This window comes from Tetrao urogallus (assembly GCF_951394365.1).
Source record: "Tetrao urogallus genome assembly, chromosome: 1".
NCBI lineage: Eukaryota > Metazoa > Chordata > Aves > Galliformes > Phasianidae > Tetrao > Tetrao urogallus.
The window spans coordinates 51,447,905-51,466,307 of NC_136813.1; the positions used below are offsets into that span (position 1 = coordinate 51,447,905).

General features: G+C 41.6%; 1 protein-coding gene across 1 annotated transcript in view; it reads left to right on the plus strand.

The window, feature by feature from the left end:
• UBAC2 (UBA domain containing 2) overlaps positions 1–18,403 on the plus strand; it is a gene marked incomplete at both ends in the record, with an annotated part of 92,491 nt that overhangs the window by 18,547 nt on the left and 55,541 nt on the right. The gene's annotated exons all lie outside the window — the stretch shown is intronic.

An 18,403-nucleotide genomic window follows, 5' to 3' on the forward strand; every position in this document is an offset into this window, starting at 1 on the left:
AAAAAAAAGAGCCAAACTTCAAAAGAGCCATTCGGAGAAGGAGATATTCCAGATTCTCTGCAGAGTGGTCATCAGTGGCAGTTCTCAGGCTGTCATTAGGACGTTGAAGCAGGCCATGGAGAGCTTGTTACCTCTGTTTGCCTCCATTTTTTTTCCTCTGCCAATGAAGTGACAAGAGATACGTGTTGAGGAAGGGCACAGTATTTTGATCTCCTCCTGACATGCAGTCAAGAATTTGCCAGGATTGCACGTGGTTCCAGAAGCAACAAAGTCCTACAGCCCAGACATAGCCAGAATCAGGTTTGTTTGTGGGATCACCCTTTTTCACTGACTGTAAGAGTAATGTCAGCAGGTGATCCCCACCTAGTACTGAGAGTAACTTCTGTGAAGAGTATGCTCTGCTCTGGAGTCATGTAATCTGTCTCTGTTCAATGGGCTTATGGTAGTGCATAGATATTTGCACACGTCAGTGACAGATGACCTAACCACAAGGTGGGGTTTAGTATAGTTTCCAGTATGTAGATTGGTGATATCTTTAAACATTTGGACTTCCCTTTTCAGATTGGCTGATACTTATTTTTTGTAATCATTTTAAAGATCTCTCAGGTGCAACGAGCTATAAATCCTGCCCAGTCCATCCTACAGAAATATCAATAGTTAAGCTTAATATTTTTGGGTTAAAGACTATTTTAAAAAGATGTGTTTTACAAAAGAACATGTGAAGGACTAAACAATGTTGAAAACTAAGGCTTTATCCTTAACATAACAACTCTGGAGCATGCTCCAGAAGGATGAGTCACTCATGCTGTTTTCGAGTTTAGTGAAAGGTCACTGAAGTCCAGTGACACAGGTATTGTTGAAATGTTTAAAAAAAGAGTATGCAGCTCCTGAAAAAGAATACCTGGCTTTTCAGCTCTTGTGGACAGGAGCATTTTATTCTTTGGTAACCAATCTACAAAACTCTTGAGGCACCTTCAACTTAAGGGCATACTTGAATAAGCAAATGGAGAGGCACTGTTACCCAGAGCTAAAGAGAGAGCGCAAATTTAATTCTGGATGCATGCTGGGTGTGAACACTTGCACTGGCTGTGGTTTGAGGGAGGTAGCTGGTCTCTCTGCTGTGCTGCATTCCCCTGGTGCTGCAACTTCTGTTGTAGGAAGCACCTGCTGTTCTTTCTGTTTGCCTCTTATTCTGTACTGTTTTGTCAGCTAGAGATGAGTGTCTCACAGTGGTTTTCCTCGGAAGGGAGTGTTTACTGAAATTAATGTTCGGTTCCATCCAGGGCTGTTTTTTTGTTTTGCTTTGTTCTGATGTTCAGGGAGAATGCTAGCTTCTGTTAAAGCCACCTTTGAGTAGTTCAAAGCCAAGCCAACGTGCTTCATGTCTGAGAGTAAAGCACGGTGCGTGTGTGGTGTGCTGCCCTGACTTCACTGGTAAGCCTTAAAAGAAGTCAGTCTGATCACTTGCAATGATGTCAAAATGCATCACTGAGGGGATTGTCTTCATGCTGTTGTTCTTGCAGGAGGCAGGTAGTGCTTGGTTTTCTTTCTCGGTCGTTTACTTATAATGCAGCAAAGTGCATTTTGCCTGTCTGCTTACCACATCGTGTAAGCTGAAGTTCTGCACTGAAGGGGCAGAATATTTACCCTCTGCTTTGGCTTGAGCTTGTGTTTTCCATTTCTTTCTAAACTTGGCATCGTTTGGACTGGTTGGAAAGAATGAGCTGAAGCTTCTTGCGCAGCCAATGGTACAGGAAGCAGCTGTCCACATGAGCCAGCCTGTTCACTTACCAGCCTGCTGTTGTGGGTGAGTTCACAAATGCAATTTCGGGTTACAGTTCTCAAACGTGATGAAATTGTGCCTCGCTTTTTATACCCATATTGCGTTGTACTGTGGTGAAGGCCATGAATAATAGACCACCAGTTAAAATTGTGGAGGCAATAAATGCATAAATTCCGTTTTTTTTCTGGCTTTGGCATATGTTACTCAGAGGCTGGGTTCTGGCATAGCTGTCCCTCTTCTCATGTGCAACAACATGGAGTAATTATAAATGCTGTGTGCAGCAGAGCTGCAGGGGTGGGAAACAGAGCAGCTGAAAAGGGGCTGCAGCCTAACTAGCCGTACCTGGCACGTTCTGCTTGCTGTGGTGTATTGCTTTCTATTCTGGGTTTGGCTAAAATATGGTGTAGTTTGAGGATGGAGTTACTGGTTTTCCCTTTTGAAAAAAAAAAATATCGGTAATGAAATTGCTATTCTGTATTTCTCCTAAGGTTTTGTTGGTTTCTGTGCAGCCAGGACACATCCCATGTCACTAGTCACTAAATACACTAAATACCCTAAAAGTACGCAGTGCATCAGACTGACAGTTCCTCTGCTCGGCAACATCAGCCTTTGAAAGAAGCAGTATTTCAAAAATTTGTTGAAATGTATTGAAATTTGCAACTCTGAGATGTCTAGTGGTGGACTAGAGACAGCAGTTTGTTACACTGCAGCAATCTCACCATCTGTGTATTTGCAAATGGTTGATATCCCATGCCTGGAGACTTTCAAGGTGAGGCTGAATCAGGCCCTGGGCTACCTATCTATGTGGATGTCTCTGTTCATTGCAGGGAAGCTGGGCTAGATGACCTTTAAAGGTCCCTTCCAGCTCTAAGGATTCTATGATATTACCCCATGCCAAATACCAAAACAGAATCTCAGAATGGCTCGGGTTGAAAGGGACCTCAAGGATCATGAATCTCCAACCCCCTGCCACATGCAGGATTACCAATCTCCCCATTTAGTGCTAGCCCAGGCTGCCCAGGGCCCCATCCAATCTGGCCTTGAACATCTCCAGGGATGGGGCATCCACAACCTCTCTGGGCAGCCTGTTCCAGCATCTCACCACTCTCTCTGTGAAGAACTTGCCCCTGACATCCAACCTAAATCTCCCCTCCCTCAACTTAAACTTCCCCTCCTGTTTGTAGGCTCCCTTTAGGTACTGAAAGGCTGCAATGAGGTCACCCTGCAGCCTTCTTTTCTCCAGGCTGAACAAGCCCAGCTCCCTCAGCCTGTCTTCGTACGGGAGGTGCTCCAGTCCCCTGATCATCTTTGTGGCTCCTCTGGACCCTCTCCAACAGCTCTCTGTCTTTCTTGTACTGGGGGCTCCAGACCTGGACGCAGTACTCCAGATGGGGCCTCACAACAGCAGAGTAGAGAGGGACAATCACCTCCCTGCTGGGCACCCCTTTTCTGATGGAGACAAAACAGCTCCATGCTTGTTGATGAAATTCATATTGCCTATGGCAGATTTCTTAAAATGTTGTGTCTGTGTTCGGCTTTCCACCTTTGTTCTGTTACATTGAGAAACAGCTTTTCTTTTGCCAGAAGTACAGATTTCCCATCACAAATATTTTGTAACTATTTAAAATCGATATGAATATTAAGCTTTTTTAAAAAAAATGACTGAAATTGTCAGGGCTATGCTATCCAATGTGGTATTTGCTCCTGTTAGGCACTGTCCAGGTGACTATTTTCAAATATTCTTTCCGGACTGATTATGCAGTGTGTGATATTTTTGCTGTTGAACCACTCAAGTGTGTAGGAGTAGTGTTTCGAAACTTAGTATGCCTCCCAGACATGGAGTTAGTGTTTCAAAAGATATTTCTTTACTGAGGGCTGTTATAGTCAAGATGTTTGATGAAGTCTGGTGCAGAAGGTAGGGAAAATCATTTTGACTTTTCCAGAACTCAGGAGCTTGGACAACCTCTGCTTAGTTACCAGCCAGAGGATATATATAATTATAAATTAAATAATGAAGAAGTGCTCCATATGCTTTAGCACATCAGTGAAGTGCCAGAAATCAGAAGAGCTGCAGAATTAGAACAAGCAATGTCCTTTAAGTTCAAGGACACCTTTCTCCATGTGGCATTCCTGTGCTTGGTGCCCGGCCCTGGCAGGTAGCTTGCTGTCATGAAGTGACAGTCTTCTGTCACTCCTGTACTATTCTTCCATGCCACCTGTCTCTGGCACAGATTAATGAATACAGAGATGTGTTGACGTTGTGAAGCCTGATTTGCTGCAGTCGGTGAGGATGAGCTGATATGAAAAGAAGTATTCAGGAGAGGAGGGGTTCTTGCTAACCATATGGACAGGCCAAAGCAGCTCAGGTCCTGCCATGGAACAGTGGGTCTCCACAGAGCAGGGTTGCTTGGTGTGTCCTCAGCAGTTCTTGGAAAGGAGTGGAGGATAGGTGAGGGCATGGAACAGGCACCCGGGCACTGGGACAGGTCCAGCTGATGCTGAGAGCTGGCAAAGCAACCCAGCAGAGTTGGCTGCTGCCAAATGGTTGCAGAGAAGTCACTGTCTTTGCACCTGACATGCAGGCGTGCCATTCTGTCTATCCCTTTTTGCTGTTAATGCTATATGAAAAGTGCCAATGGAGGTGTGCTACTCAAACACATTATGAAGGCTAATTATTTGCATGTCATTCTTTTTTGCACTTCGAAATGAACTTCTGCTTTAGGCAAGAAATAAAGGCTCTTATCTTTTCCATCACATCCCAAGTCTGTATCTGCCCTGTTAGTGAGCTCTGTTCTTTCTTACCAAATATACATTTACAGATCTGAGAGAGAAGAGGTGAAACCATTGAGGCTTATTGCAGCAAGGAGCCTAGCAGAATAAGATAGGACATGGATTTCAAGTTCAATAATGTAGGCACTGAGTTTCTTTGTGAAAGTGTTGTGTTAGTAATGATGGCAATAAGAAAAGAAAGGCAGCTAAAGCTAAGCTTGTGTAGCTATCCTTTTCTGAACACATTCATGCTATGCATTTTCATTTTTATCCCAGAACATGTGGTATATTGTTAAACAGAAGATCCTGAGTTGTGTCCAGTTCTGAGCCCCAGAATACAAGAGAGACTTGGGCACAATTGTAGGGAGCCCAAGAGATGGTTACCAGAGCAACCAGGGGGCTGGAACATTTATTAAACAGGCTGTGAGAGCTGGAACTGCCCAGCCTGGAGAAGAGGAGGCTCACTGATGTCTATATTTGTGGGAGCTATTGGGAATAGGTGAACAGTTGGACTGGATGATCTCTTAGGTCTTTTCCAACCTTGGTGATTCTATGATTCTATGATTCTATAAACACCTGTAGGGAGGTTGCACAAAGAACAGAGACAGTCTCTGTTCACAGGTGCCCTGTGCCAAGACAGGAGGCCATGGGCACAAACTGTAGCCTGGGAGGCTCCCTCTGAACACCAGGAGCAGTGCTGCGCTGTGCGGGTGCTGGAGCACTGGCAGCACTGGCACAGGCTGCCCAGAGGCTGTGGGGTCTCCTCCCTGCAGCTCTCCAGAACCGCCTGGCCGTGGGCCTGGGCACCCTGCTCTGGGTGGTGCTGCTGGAGCAGATGGGTCCAGATCTTCCTGCCAGCCTCAGCCAGCGTGTGAGTCTGTGTTTTCATTTGCCTGTAATTGAGCTGTGAACTGTGTGCTGGTGGGGCTCTAACGGCACTGCAGCAGAAACTGGAGGAAATGTAAGGCTCTATTTTGGTTTAGGTGCAGTGAAGGAAGGAAAGAAGGAAGGGCAGTAAAAGTGAATAGGTGTGGGACATATCTCTGTTCCTTCTTTCTAATTAGACAGCATGTGTAGATAATCAAGAAATATACCAGTTGCGTATAGCGCTTAATTTTATCTAATGTCGTATTTTATTTCCAAGATGATGGTGTCACAATTACTTGACTATTTAATATAGTACTTTCTGATAGTGGTGTTGAATCTGGCTTCTCTGTACTGTCATGCAGTTCATGGCTTGGTGCTTATATTGCCTGGTGCTAATAGATTTGACAGTTGGAAACAGGGTTTAGCATCCAATAAGAGACGGTGTGAAATGCATTTTGACGTGCGGTGTGGTGATGATTAATTACTGTGTCAATGCTGCCATCTATGGGTCTTAAGCTAGTGTAGCAACAGATCTTTGACAGCAAAACACAGGTATAACTAGATCATTCCTTTATGCACCTCCTCTACTTAGCCAATTACGCAGGAAAACCATTTGGACCTTCCCGGGGAAGTAAGCTACCTCATTATTTGTTAGCTTAGAATTTGCAATTGTGGAATTGCAAATTCTTTTACTGTACAAAGAGTTGTATTTCTCATCTTGCAATGTCACCTTCTTGCATTTCATTTTTGAACAATAAGATGCAGTCCTGAGAATTAATTGTAGGTGAATACATCCTTACTTAGAGTCTGATTTTACCCTGTGAAAGTGGAGAATTAGAAGATGCTTTGTTGAGGAATGGGAAAAGAAAGGGAAACAGTGTTTGTCATTCTTTTGGAGTTATTATGTAACATAAGGATAAAGATTAATAAATTAAACATCCTTGAGCTTTTAAAGCCAGCCACCCCCAAGTTTTATTTTATTTTGTTTGTCTGATAACTCTCTATCAAAATTAGATGTGGTAGCAACAACTTTCATACTGCAGCACATTGCTTTTCTGGAAGACTGAGTGTTTGCATTGTAAGCATTTAAATTATTTCATGAAGAGGAACGATGCTTTCTTACTAATGGAAGTAGGAAGCCTCCTTTTTAGCTTAGAAGTTGATTCTTAAAGTTTATTTTCAGTCTACCTGGGGATGGTTAGTTCTAAGAAAATTGACTTTTCTTTCTTTTCTTACTGTCAGCACAGTGTTTGGTTATTTTTTTTACCCCTTCTCTTCCTCTTTCGGGAAGCAGCAGCACCTTGTTTGTTCCTGATGTTCAACCCCGGTAAAGGAAGACAGGAAAGTGGAAGTCCCTTTGGAATTCAGAAGGAAATCCTGTAGCTAATTGTAGATGTCTGTGCCAAACAATTCTGAACAAATGATAATTTTGGCTATTGTTTGTAACTTGGCTTACTGATGGTAGTGCCCCATGTTACTTTGAAAACAGACTTGTAGTAGTCATTATGTTCTAAAAATACCAGTTGTCTGATATTGGTACAAGTTCTGCTATGAGTCTGTATTGCTAGAATGTTTTTTTTATTAAGGATCTGGTATCCTTTTGTAAAGCAGGTGAAATATCCCTCACCATTTCAAAATGAACTGCCTTTGTTCAGATGATGATCTGTGACTCTTCCTTCCCTCTCCTCAGATCTGGAGGGCAATTGTTTGATTGGGGTATCTAATTTTTTTATTGGGGTAGGGGAAAGAAGGAAAGAAAGGATGAGTAATTCTTCAAAGCAGTTGGAGATGTTTTGGTGTTACGGAATACTGTGTTACAAAGACAGGGAGCTGGGCTTGTTCAGCCTGGAGAAAAGAAGGCTGCAGGGTGACCTCATTGCAGCCTTTCACTACCTAAAGGGAGCCTACAAACAGGAGGGGAATCAATTCTTTGAAAGGGTTGATAACAGCAGGACAAGGGGAAATGGTTTTAAGTTGAAGGAGGTAAGATTTAGGTTGGATGTCAGGGGGAAGTTCTTTACAGAGAGAGTGGTGAGGTGCTGGAACAGGCTGCCCAGAGAGGCTGTGGATGCCCCATCCCTGGAGGTGTTCAAGGTCAGATTGGATGGGGCTCTGGGCAGCCTGGTCTAGTATGAAATGGGGAGGTTGGTGGCTCTGCACGTGGCAGGGGGTTGGAGATTCATGATCCTTGGGGTCCTTTCCAACCCTGGCCATTCTGAGATTCTGTGTTATATATTTTTGTAATAATAAAATGTATGTGATTGCTGTCTTAGGGCAGAGAGGGTGACTGAGAAACTTCATGAAGGAGGTCTTGTATGGGTGGGTTCTTTAAAAGATCTCCTCTTGATGTGCAAATAAGTTGATTCACTAAGTTCAGTGGTTTTCTGAGAAGGTACAGTTGTGTGATTGAGTCTTTAATAAACAAATAGGCATGAGGAAAGACAGTGCATATAGGTGTAGTAAGAAAACTACTGTGGTTGCTCCTTGAAGTATTAAGAAATCAGAATGTGTCTTTTTCAGAATTAAAGGACTTTGCAGACCCTATGTGCAAAGAACAAGAATTTTCGGTGTAACTTTATTTTAAAATTTCTTCCTTGCTTTTATTTTATGCTTACTAAATGTACTAGTTGTGTGTAGTCATCACTTTTGCTTCAGACACCTGGGTCTATAGTTGGGGGAAAAAAAAAAAAAGGAAAAAAAAGAGGATTGTTTGGTGGTCTTAATGGGGAAGTATTTTTGCGAAGAAATCACTTCTTTGCCACAGCTTTTCTATTTTGTTTCTGTTTTCTCATGAACAAGCTAAATAGTTTCCTGCCAGCAACTTGGGCCTTAGAATATCCAAAGTTGTCTGTGTAAAAAGCAAACATGAGCTAAAGCCAGGGACCAAAACAAAGTATGAAATGTCTTAACAAAAAAAAAAAACAAAACAAAAAAAAAAAAAAACCACAAAAAAACCATCAGACAAACCTGACAGGAACAATAAAACCACCCCAAAAATGTGGGAAACACTAATTTTCAAGTACTGTGGATCTAGCAAACTGTGTGAGCAAGATGAACATTAAGGACTAGTAAAAGGAGGTTTGAAAAAATGTTATGATATCTGTTACAATGTTCTGATTATAATGTGAGAAGTTATGAGAAGAAATTTGGTTTCCTTTTTGACCAATGAGGTTTTGAAAAGTCTCACCCAAGAAACAGTGAATTATGTTTACTGTGGAAGGGTATCAAGGGGTAGCCAATTGCTGACCTGTTCTACAGAACTGCACTCAAAATCTTGGAACGGAGGATGTATGCATCGTGTCTCAATAGTTGGCTCCAACATATTGCTACCAGGAGAACGTGCCGTAATAAATGATACAGAAATATCTGTGCTTGTCAGAATGGTCATCGTGAATTGCTGTCCTTTGTGGCTCCGCTCTAACCCAAGCTTTAAGCTAAATACAGGATCTGATGAAAGGTCGTGTTTAGCGCTGAAATCCCTGGGGAGTTGGGAGTACAAGCCCCTCTTCAGCTCATCATGTAATTGTGTGTTCCCTTGCCTTGCTTGGCTGTGGACTAGGTCATGTGCTGGCTGTATGGAATCGGGAGCGTGCAGAGAACTGGTGTGTCTGTGCTGGAACGCGAGGCCTGGTAGCTGAATCCAGGGTCAGGTGTCAGAAGCCGAAAAGGAAGTCCAAAGTTTGTTTAGTTGTGGTGCCCACCCCTCCCTGCCTAGCTCACACAGCAGTCAAACTTATCTGTGCAAATAGTTCTGGGAGGTTGATGCGACCCTGTGCCTCTCTCTGCCCTTCTATTATGGTAGAAACACAAAAAAAGGTGAACATAAGGGAGAATCATTGAATCTCTCTCCCAGCTCTATTCAAACTGTACAAGAGTGTTGTCCAAGACAATGTATGGTCCAAAGATATGTACAAAATGTGTATGTTCAATACAGAGAAAAAAGCAATGCCCATAATAAGTTGGACCATTCCTGATAAAAGGTTACACTTTTAAGGCTATATGCTTCTCAAAGATCTCTTGAAGTAGCTGTCTTAAATGAAGAAAAGTTGCCCACGCTTTTTGGCTCAGTAGAGTGGCTCCTGAGGGGCAGCTTACCAAAATAAGTATCATGGTCTTGAGCAACTGTTAGACTGGTCTCTGCTCTTTAGATTCATAAAAACTGTAAAAGCCTCAGCTGCCTTTCATAGAAACATGATTTTGATTGTTACCAGGTTGTACTTTCTACTTTCTTTCCCCCCCACCCCAAGACTTGGAGGGCATTTTTACTCAGGCTCCAGTGTTTGCCAGCATGTCCCTGTGGACTTCTGTAGCTTTAGTGAGCTACACGGCAGTATGGCCATACATGTTTTTCACACAGAGGGTGGTGACGCACTGGAACAGGTTGCCCAAGGAGGTTGTGGATGCCCCGTCCCTGGAGGCATTCAAGGCCAGGCTGGATGTGGCTCTGGATGTGGCTGTGGGCAGCCTGGTCTGCTGGTTGGTGACCCTGCACATAGCAGGGGGGTTGAAACTAAATGATCACTGTGGTCCTTTTCAACTCAGGCCATTCTATGATTCTTTCCTTATCGCTCAACTGGAATTGTCAGTTTGTATTGTTTTTGTACTGTTTCAAGGAGTGTATAGCAGTGGTAATTCAAATTACCTGAGGGATTCACATTAGTCTGAAGGATTAAAGCATGCGTCTTGTTTTCAGGCATTTTCAGATATATAGTCACAGATTTCTATTACCTAGTCTAGGGAGCTTATTCTGATAGCTTCAAAAGGAACAGAGACCTTGGATATTGAGTTTCTCAGTCCATGTGCCAGATTGGGATAGGTAATCCTTCTGTCCATTAATATTCAATTATTGCTTAGTGGTAGCTGGCAATACCATGATGTGTTGCATGCACATGACAAGTGATGTATCACCCTCTGTCTTAGCCAGATGGAACTTACTTTACTTACTGGCAAATTGTTGAGTGGGATTTTGAGTGCTTAAGTCAAATGTGTCATGAGCAGATGATCAGAGATGATGTCTCAGAACTGTTTTTAAAAAATATTATCTTCTGTTCTAGAGCCAGTCAGACTTGAGGCCACCTTTTCCAATTTTCTGACAATACAGAAAGATGGGGCAAGATGCAAATGAATTAATTGTGATGGCACCACTCTATCTGAGAGGCAGCTTTGTTCCCAAGGCTATCTCAGCAAACACAGCAGCCATTCCATATCTACCTTTTTCTTTTTTTGCCACTGCGTTCTGGTGAAGAAAAAGATTTTTAGATTGGTAAAACACATCCACTTCACTCTAGTAAAATAGTAAATAAAAAAGAAGTTATTTTTTTGCAGCTCTTAAATAGTCCAGTATTATCTTGGTGTATTACGAAATACTTGATGTGTTTTAAAACTGTATTTTCCTTCTTTTAAAAAAAATGTGTATACATTTTTTTTTAAGTGTCTTATAAACTTAGGAAAATAAAGCCATCTCGATTAAGAGCTGCTCAAAATAACGTGTGCTTTTCTGTGGATGGCTTTTCTGTCACTTGTCACCATTCATTTTTTCAAGGACTTGATGTTTGGTTGTTTGTTTTCCTTCACTTAAGGGTCATATTCCATAACGAGATGTTAATTTGGTTATGTCCTTTATCACACTGTGGTTCTCTGGGTCTGTGACTACCATTTTTTTTTCACCTTTTGATTAACATAGTGTTTTAATAGCTGTGCACTCTGACAGAGGTATGAACGAACATTCAACCCTATGTCGCTGAAGCAGTGTAACATCTTGTGCTTTCCCTCTTTTCTTCTTAACGTTTTACCCAGAATTCAGCCTAAATTCCTGCATCACTTCTCAGAAATCAACTGCTTGATTGATATTTCATCTAAGTTCATATATTTCACAGTGTCAGAGAATCTCGGGATGGCTGATCAGGAGCTCTGGACCCAAGCAGAGCAGGGTGCCCAGACCCATGGCCGAGGAGCTTCTGGAGCTCTCCAGGGAGGAGACCCCACAGCCTCTGGGGCATCATCATCATCACTTTGGTTGGGCTTTGTTCACTGTGCCCATGTCTCTTTTGTATTGAGTGGCTCAAAACTGGATGGATTGTCACAGTAAACAGCAAACTGTGGGAAGACAGGGTAGCTAGCAGTGAATGCCAGAAATGAACCTCTGTGTCCACTGTGGAGTCAAGGAGCGTTTCCATTCCAGAAATAAAAAAGCTCATGTTTTATTCACACTTCAGTGTACATAAAAAGGCCAAGACAGTAGCTATGGGTCTGTCACCGTAGCTAGCTTCTGTGCAATCTAATCTCTCTTATGCTAAGAAGTCTACACTCCTTCAGTTAATTTCTTTTAGGCTGCATTTATGAGAGGTGAGTGTTTGCAGTAATCCTAGTGAATGTTCATGCAAATGTACACTTAATAGCAAATACTCCTTCCTTTCATTTGCCTCTATGCAGACTTTCTTCCAACCATAGTTTATCCCACCTCCAAAAAAATCTTGAGTCTGCAGTACATGCCAGTAAACTCCATTAAAATAATTTCTGCTCAGTGCAGTAGTAAAAGTGAAAAGGAGCTAGAATCAAGGGACTAGGTCAGAAAATGAGAGCTGATGTTTTTTATTATCTCGGGAGAGCTATGAGGACCCTACTCCATGGAGCAGAAGAGGCTGAACAATAGTTAAAAAAAAAAAAAAAACTGAAAACCAACACATCCAGAAAATAGTTGTATATGTAAAGTGACACATTATCTGACCTGAGGGCTCTGACGTATTTGCCTGATGGAAAGAGCTGTGTTAATTCGAAATATAATTATCACTTCCTCAGCTGTGTTCTCCATCCCTCTACCAGAGCCTTCTAAAGAATCAGCAAGAATAAACATGTGACTTTTCCTCACCTGCTGAAGGTGCAGTTTTAATATGTGAGTGAGTTGATGAAGTGCAGGGTGCTGCTTACGGAGCCGTGCGGCCTGCACTTTCCTATCTGCAACTTGCAGTCATCTGGCTTCATACAGGCAGTAGTTATAGGGAGGTAAAACAATGTTATAAAAGCACACATATAGCATTCTGCTCTGCCTGAAGTTTCTGAACCTTCTCACTTGTGGGTGGATGAATACCAGGACCAAAGCAAGGAAAGCAATGGGAGCGTGTAGTTGGAGGGCAGAGGAAGGACTTTGTCTCTCTGTGACTGTATCACAAGATTCAGGTTTGATTGCTGGGGTGCTTGTTGGTAAAGCATTGGCTGCTCTAGCACCAGTAACCTTTGCCAGAGGAGGGAGACAGATGTGGAAGAACCCTGTAACCTGCCTGACAGGGTTCTACACGTTTTGTTGCTACAAGCCCTGTATTTAAGGGCGATAAGAGACCGAAATACTGTTATCAGCCAAAATCTCTGCCCTATACAAAGCTGTGCCATCTGAGATGTTAGGCTTACTTCTGTGTTGCTGATATCACGCTTTTCAGATGAGCACACGTGCATGCACACAAAATTGATAGTTAGATGTTATTTAATGTTATTTAAGAGAAAGGAAGGTGGAGGAGGTATTTTGATAAAGAAAGTGTTGCAAATGGTTGAATGAATTTAGAAGCAAGGCAGTGCAGCTTTGAAAGGTTTTTCCTTTTGTTTGGGAATGACCTTTGAGGTCATCAAGTCCAGCCATCTGCCAGACCTACTGAGCACCATCACTAAACCACATCCCTCAGTCCCACATCCCCATGTCTCTTCAATACCTCCAGTCATGGGGCCTCCACCACTTCCCTGGGCAGCCTGTCCCAAAGCTTGAGAAAATGTGAAGAAATTCCTTGTGATAATATTCAATCAAATCCCACCCTGGCACAACACTATTTCCTTGTATCCTGTCATTTGTCACCTGAGAAAAGAGATTGACACCCTGCTCACCACGACTTCCTTTTAGGTAGTAGCAGAGTGCAATAAGGTCTCCACTGAAGCTCTTTTTCCCCACGTTAAATAACCCCAGTTCCTGCAGCCACTCCTCACAAGTCATGTGTCCAGTCCCTTGACCGGCTTCAATACCCTGCTTGCACACAATGAAGCAACTCAGTGTGGTTCTTGAGGTGAGGGGCCCAAAACTGAGCACAGCACTCAAAATGCAATCTCACCAGTGCTGCGTAGAAGGGGGCAATCACTTCCCTGGTCCTTCTGGCTGCTATTTCTGATTCTGGCAGATGCAAGCAGAGAGTACTAAGTGGCATTTGTATCTGCAGGCAGACACTTAGAGAAGTAAGTGTCACCACTTCCACACTTACTTTTTTGTTACTTTTATCAGTCACAAGCAATAAGGATGCTATTATTAGAGCTCTGTGAAGTAAGTGTGATTATTCAAGTTGGAAATATTTTATTTTTAAAGGGAGAGAAACTGGCCCGCACTGCAGCAGGTTTAATTGCTGCAGTCAGCATTCTGGAAGTAGCTTATGGAGATAAACATTATGTGAGCCTTTGCCAACTTAGTTAAATATTGCCAGCTATGTTAACCCTTTCTAAAAATAAATGAGTTGTAATTGGATTTATGTACTAGATAGTTTTAAACAAAGATTATTAGAAGAACCAATAATTGTTAAAAAGAAGCTGCACTACTTACATCTCTCTGAATGGTTTGTTACTTGTCTGTCAGAATCAGAGTAGCAGATAGAGAGGAATATGGGATTGAAAAAAGTGGAAAAATAAACGGATGGTTACCATATTTTGTATTTCTACTAAACTTTCTGAAATGAAAACAGATACTTTCTCTAAAAGTGTTATGTAGTTACTATATTTCTGTGTATTTGTTGGCCATCCTCATCACCCGAAAAGATGGGAGTATTTGTAACATTCAGATTTTATATTTTTCTTTTCTTACAATCACCGCTTCATTCCAGTTCCTATCAGAGGCAGCACTGCTTGAAACTCTGTCAAATTTTAGAATAGCTCACTGTTATGCTCTCCGTGACCAGCAATTTGCTTGCTGTTTTTTCCTATATTCTCTTATAGCCTTATCATTAGCTGTCCCACTTTGGTTCTGTTTGCAACAAAAATTCATCCATTTAATTTTTTAACCTAATCACTTTGGTTTTCTTGGTTTGAAAGAACACCTTTTCTTTTTGGAGGGAAGGGATTGTAATCAGCTTTATCATTCTGGTATTAGTTAGAAAAGCAATAAATGAAATAGCAAGCATTTTGCATCAAGGAGAGGCTGGTTCTTTCTGCTTCCTTGCAAGGAAGGCACAAGCACCTAAATGCACATAGCTGTTTATTACTAGCCAAGAAAAGCTTATAACAAGTGGTGAAACCTTATGTCTCTTCTGATGCTGAGAGCCCTGAGCTGATAAGAGCATTGGGTAGGCCTTCGGTCAGTGCCTTCCTGTGGTGAGGTTCACCAGCTCTGAGATAACTGATGTTTCTGCAGGGTCTTTCTCATGGTGCAGAATCTACCATTACTGTCAGCAGTCAAGCCTTGAGTGAGGACTTAGCTTTTCAGATTCCCTTGGACAGTATGCTCCATTACTCTTGTCTCATTAATAAAGCTACAGTCCTAGAACAAATGTGCATAATCTGAAGTTCATTTGGAGGAGACAATACATTATACCTGTACTTATGATTAAATATGCATTGACTACTTGTACATCAACAAATTATGCATTGCCTAAGCACACATTAGTTGATTGTGTTATTGATTAGGTACACCTTGATTAAGTAGTAGTTCCATGGTGTCTATGAGGCATACACCTGGATTAGTGGTTGTGTGGCTCCCTCACCCTTTATGGAACAGTTGTCCACTGCTGGCTTCTACCACAGTGAAACCAATAATTATTGGTGAAGTTACTTCTGCAGCCTGATTCGAAGTTCTGCTCTTTTTTTTTTTTTTAATATATGTTATGGGTCAGAAAAGTGTTGCTGTTCTAAGCAAAGGACACTTAAGACCCTAACCTTTACTTCTTTAATGCTCTGTAATTTTTGGTGTATCTTACTGATACACCCCAATGTTTTTCCCTTCTTTGCAACTGCTGTCATTCTTATATGTATGGAAGAGTTCGCTGTGAGTAGCTGAATTAGATGGAGCATTAATCATCGTTCTTATTTTGAACTGTTTTTTTTGTTTTATTTTATTTTATTTTTTGAGATGCTGGCAAACTCTGAAGAGAGAACCAAAAATTTCTTCCACCCAAGTGTGTCTGTAACCAATGAGGTGCACTTGTTTCCTGTTTTTGCTTGGAAATAGAAAGTGGCACCTTGTGAAAGAGCATTAGAATCAGATTTCTGAGAAGAGAGTTCAGAGTTCAAACCCCACAGTTTTGCCCTGATATTCACATCACTTTTTACAGAGGATATAAATTAATAGTAAACATTGCTATCTCTTGGAAAACTGATTCAAACTGTAAAGACAAACACCACTTAAAAAAAAAAAAAAAAAAAAAAGCTCTGAAGAACTTATCTTAGGCTGAAGAGGCTTTATCTGTTGCTAAAAGCACAGAATCACAGAAGGGCTTTGGTCGGAAGGGACCTTAAACTCCACCCAGTCCCAATTCCCTCTTGTGGGTGGGGATGCCTCCTGCTATGTCAGGGCCCTTCCAATCAGGCCTTGAGCACCTTCAGGGATGGGGCATCCACAGCCTCTCTGCACAGACTGTTCCAGTGCAAAATACAGTATGTTACTAACTCTTCACTGATTTCTGTTCCAAAAATATTATAGCGGACATTTTTATTCGAATTCTAATTGTGAGTCATTTAATTTCAGCAGGAGTTTGCAAGCTGTAGCACAAGAAGCACTGCAAAAGGGTTATAGGATGATGATTGTGCTTGGCTGCTTGAATGGAGATGCTGAGCTGTGCAGTAAGTGTCCACTCATCACCAGCAATGAATTTACTCTATTAGAAATGCAGAACTACAGCAAGAGGAACTGACTTTTCCAAATTCAACTTCCACACACAACAGAAAACTGGAGGCAACGTACAGCGGCCTTTAATGGAAGCAGTAAAACAAGTTTGGGCAGCGGGAGGCATTTCCCCTTAGATTCACTATCTGTGGTGGTCCATGGGGTGGTCTGTCTAGCTGGGTAGGTTTGCTTAGCTGTTGGTAGCTTCCCTGGTGCTCACATGTATGCAGAGACTGCTTGAGGCCAAAGGCATGGGATGAGGATACTGGCTAATGGCCTTACTGGTGCAAGAGAAAAGTAGCAGAAGAGGATGAAGAGGTAGCCTAGCTGTGCCCAGAATTGAAAGCTGCTCATTTTGTAGCCATCACTAGTTCCACTGCTGCTGGTGGTATCAGAGCATGTTGCTTCTTATTCTGCTGTAGCTCATGGGAGGAGTTAAAGATGAAAGATCCTTCTTTGGTGATATTTATGCAAACATAATGTGTTTTGCCAACAAATTCAGATGGCTTGATATTTTGTTTCTCCATAGAACTGAGATACTTTCTTCCAGGCCACAGTTTTTTAGTGATACGCAAGACATTGTGTTCTTAGAGACCTCTAGCTAGATATCCTGTCTGATAAATTACATTGTTTTTTGTCTAGAACAAAGCCATGAGGAGAGATAAGGAGATGTTGTCAAGAATCAGAGATATACAAAGAGAAACATAGGATCATTTAGGTTTGAAAAGATCCTTAAGATCATCCAGTCCAACCATCCACGCAGAGACCAAGTCCACTACTAAGCCGTGTTCCTAAGCACCATCTCCTTAATGTGTTTAAACATAACAGAAGAGTACTTCAGAAAAAACATATATTTGTAAGTACAAAGAGCAGAATCATATACAAATGATTATAGATGGAAAGACAGAAGGCAGACTTTCTGTTTGTTCTATCAGAAAAAATTGCTCAAACAAATGGTATCTTTCTGGGCTTTAGCTTGGATTTTCAACTTTGAGCTCTTGTGGAATTTAAGTGGTGATTTATGAGAAAACCCAAATAATGGGATCATTCTGTAGTTTATCTAAACTAATATGAATATGAAACTTTGCCCTCTTGTCCCTCTTTTAGCATAAAAATAAACTACTATATATTTTTCTTATTTGCTAGCCCAGACACATTTAAAATAGTTGATCTGTGCTCAGCTAAGTGAAGGAATATGATTTTGATGGGTACCTGTGTTGTTTCAAATAGCTTCCATTGAAAATGCACTGTACTTCTTTTTTCAGTTTTTTCTAGCATGCAAAAATGTGTTTTCTAACATGCAAAGACCCCCAAAACTGGGGTCTTCATTTCTTTCACTGTCAAAAATACCTCGTAGATGCCACTGACACAGCTGCTTCATCTCTTCCTGTCCAACGGGGCAAAGGGATCTATATTGTTACTACAACTAAACAGAATTATTGTAACTTTCCATACTTAGAAATTGCATTATGAAGGTTTCACCAGATTGCTTGGTATCATTAGCTGTTGTCAAAACATTATTTGACTGCTTAGTAGCCTAGTAAATTGAGAATAATCAGTTTTCAGCATCTCTATATTTAAAGTAGGCTGCATCGATGTGCCTTCTGCTAACTAACCACAACTTCCCTCGAAAGTTACATGCCACAGGAAGGATGAAACTGCTATGTCTTGCTTATTAGAGTGAGGAACATATTTCTCCTTGTGCATGGTATAAAACTGCATACTTTTCTGGAAAGGGTAGGATAACCACAAATGTTGCTGCGTTCAGAACAGGTGCAAAGCTTGCTTTTTTAGTTTAGCACTTTGCACAACATCTGTCACAAGTGAGGAAAAGGGGAAGAGGAGAAACTCATATTTTTGCACTGAGAAAAAAAATGGATGCAGCCTTTTGGAAAGAAATCTAAGCTGTGTCTTGACCATTTTTTATTTTAGGAGGATACCAGTGACAGTGAGCTTAGAGGACAATACTAGACAGTATTTTCAGTTGTTATTTGCTAGTTTTGCCCAAGAACAGTGAGTTTCATGCTGCCTTCTTGTCTGACTTGATCAGTGTTTTGACCAAATTTGTTACAGTCATAGAAGGATGCAGGTTGGAAGGAATTTCAGGAGATTGTCTTTCCCTAGTAGTACTGATTTAGAACTGT